A 2929-nucleotide genomic window follows, 5' to 3' on the forward strand; every position below is an offset into this window, starting at 1 on the left:
CAGATCAACACATTTAGACACCTAAAACATCTCTATCAGTTTAAGTGGACGCTGTATTTAGAGTATTTTTACGGCTTTACCTTGCTTTCAGACAGCCCTTTACCATGGGGAACTGAAGCCGTTATCTGTGCTCTCTTTGAAGCAACAAGACTCTTGACAAAAACAGTGATTTTACCTCGCAGAACACAGAAGTTGCTGCTCTACCGCTACCTCCATCGGTTAGTTAGTTAGTGTTATTGTGTGACTTTTGACTAGAGATGGTCCAATACCATTGTTTTGCTTCCTGATACCGATTCCAATACCTGAACTTACCTATTGGCTGATACAGAGTTCCGATTCCGATACCAGTGTGTTAATAAATAAACATACACTATATTATTATATTTTAACAGCAGTATTCTACTAAACTCGTATAGATGTGATGTGATTCCTATCATTGTAGTTAAACCCTTTGTAAAACATGAACACAAACAACAAACACCAAATAACTTTATTTTTCTATCCAGTTTGACAGTCAGTCATAAAAGAAAAGAACAAAAGTAAACTACTTTAAAGTACGTTTTCTTCCAGTCTAAATTAGGTGCTATCGGATCGGTGCGCAAACCCCAGTACTTTGTGATTCTGATACCAGCATTATGGCAGCATCAGAGGTTTTTCCAATACTGGTATCACCAAAAGTCACAGTTTTGTAGGTGTTTAAGTGTGTTCAGTTGCGGCCCCCGTCCACAGCAGGACGTTGCTTATCTTTCATGTCGGTACTCCTGCCTGCTCCTCCAACCTGGGGGAGGGCCGACCCCCATCTACTGTACCTCACACACTGACTATGGAGAAGTAGCTCGTACAGCCACACTTCAACAGATCTAAACTATACCTTCAAGCTGCGATTATTTTCTCAAACCACTCAGCTTTGTTTTTAACCTAACATAAAAAGCTGTTGGAGCTGACAGAAATAATGTCCAAAACTCCAAAAATAAGACCCAAGTTGAACTAACCCTGAGTTATCCTTTAAGTAAACGATACAATGACATAGGCTGAACATATTAGGGTTAATGTGATGTCAGAGAAAGTAAAAGAGAGCAAAAGAGAAATAGAGACTGAAGGGGTTAAACACGGAGAAAGGAAAGAGAGAGAAAATGTGTGTTTGGTATCTTGGTTCTTACACACAGCGCATTCACAACCTACGCTCCCTCATGTGACACTACTAAACATGTAGCTAGGCAACAGCGGGCTAAGTCCGTCCGCTGGATTTTAGGCGCGAGGCTTGCCTGTAAATAATTCAGCGGTCCCTCACACACACAGACACACACAGGCCTCTCTACCCCTCCCCTGCCCTGCCCTGCCGGCCCGTCCTCTGGGTGTGGTTTGTCTGGGGGGCAGCAGCGGAGTGGGGGTTTGTGGGTAGGCGGGATATTTTCGTCTCCGACTGGCTCCTGCGGCCCCTCTTCCATTGATGGGATGGCAGCAGCCCGGCGACGGGGCTTGTGGGTAATGCCACCCTTGGCCTGTGGCTGCTTGCTCTCCCACACTGCAGCCAGACAGACTGTCCACACTGCTCCCGCCGCTGCACAGCTGACAGTGTGCAGGGCACCGCCGCCCCAGACCGCAGTGCCGGACAACACCACATACTGTAGTAATCAATACACAGCACTGCCAAGCACACACACACACGCACACACACATAACTCACTGAGCGAGAGCAGATTTAAGTCCTTGCGGTCGTGCATGCAGTTAAAGGCGTTTTCAGCTTGCAAATTGTACATGAAAATGTTGTCGTGCATGCTTTCACATAAGCAAACCTTGGTTCTTTTTCATCATGTGACTTTTGTCTCATAATCAAACTACCCCAATACTGTGGACTTTTCTAGCTCAGATATAGGTGATTAAATGTCCCAAATTATGAAAAAAAATCAGTTGTATGCCATTTGGATGAATAGACGCATATTAGTTGATTCCAAAAAAAAAAAAGAACTGACATTCAAAAGCCAGCCTCCAGTCTGCCACTGTCCCGGGCTTCCCAGCGTACTGTAGCACACTGCTGGGAGTGTTTGGTCGGCGTCCATTTTAAAGTGTTTGTGAGACGGAGTGGAGGCACAGTGGTGGGTGGGTGGTGGTGGGGGTGGGGGTGTTGGTTGTGGGTTGCTCCCTAAAATAGCCCAGACGGAGAAATGACAGGACAGGTGGGGCAAGGTTAGCACTGGCCTTGGAATAACAGAGTGCTGCCATAAACCAACAGATTAGCTAACCCTTCGCTGGCCTCCCCTTCAAGAGGACTAACCCTTCGCTCCACAAACCCCTCGTTCCCCTCATTCCAAGTCCGACCTCCACCGAGCTGGCGACACAGGCAGAGGGCCAAGACAAGACACGCGACACGACAGTGCTTAGCGTCTTCATCATTGGATGAAACAAGCCATTTAAAGATGTTGGGGGATACTTGGGATATTGGGAATGTGATGGACATATTTCACATACCTTGTGACATTAAAAAAAAAAAAAAAGATTCATAGATAAATTAAAAATAATGAATCAATGATTACAATACGTCTTAACTGCAGCCCTATTCCTTATAAAAATTGAGAATACTGCCTGTTTGCAGTATTACTGTATTACTAATTATACTAATTTTCCTTGATTGTACTTCAGGGACAGGCCTTATTATTTCCCATTTCAAGATACAGACGAGTTGACGGAAATCATTTCCAAAAGTCTTTTATTGAACAAATGGAACACTGAATTTAATATTAAAGGCACCAGTAAAAAAAGAATCTACCAATATTTTCTTTGAACTAAGACAAAGAAATCTCAGTGACGTGTCGCAGCCTGTGGCGATGTGTTTATTACTGACAAGTTGATATCGCGATGACAATAAAAAAAATGAAAATAAATTATATATTTTGCAACACACACACACACACACACACACACACACACA

At 43.9% G+C, this 2929-nt stretch overlaps 1 protein-coding gene and 1 long non-coding RNA gene across 3 annotated transcripts in view; one reads left to right on the plus strand and one right to left on the minus strand.

Moving 5' to 3' along the window:
* The window catches only part of LOC116695769 (protein jagged-2), a 69935-nt gene that overhangs the window by 37477 nt on the left and 29529 nt on the right, over positions 1–2929 (plus strand). The window lies entirely within an intron of this gene.
* LOC116695771 (uncharacterized) overlaps positions 164–2929 on the minus strand; it is a 13254-nt gene continuing 10488 nt past the window's right edge. The window contains exon 3 of the long non-coding RNA XR_004333550.1: positions 164–244. This is a non-coding gene — a long non-coding RNA (uncharacterized LOC116695771). The remainder of the gene's footprint in view (positions 245–2929) is intronic.

The sequence above is a fragment of the Etheostoma spectabile genome, chromosome 9, assembly GCF_008692095.1.
Source record: "Etheostoma spectabile isolate EspeVRDwgs_2016 chromosome 9, UIUC_Espe_1.0, whole genome shotgun sequence".
Taxonomy (NCBI): domain Eukaryota; kingdom Metazoa; phylum Chordata; class Actinopteri; order Perciformes; family Percidae; genus Etheostoma; species Etheostoma spectabile.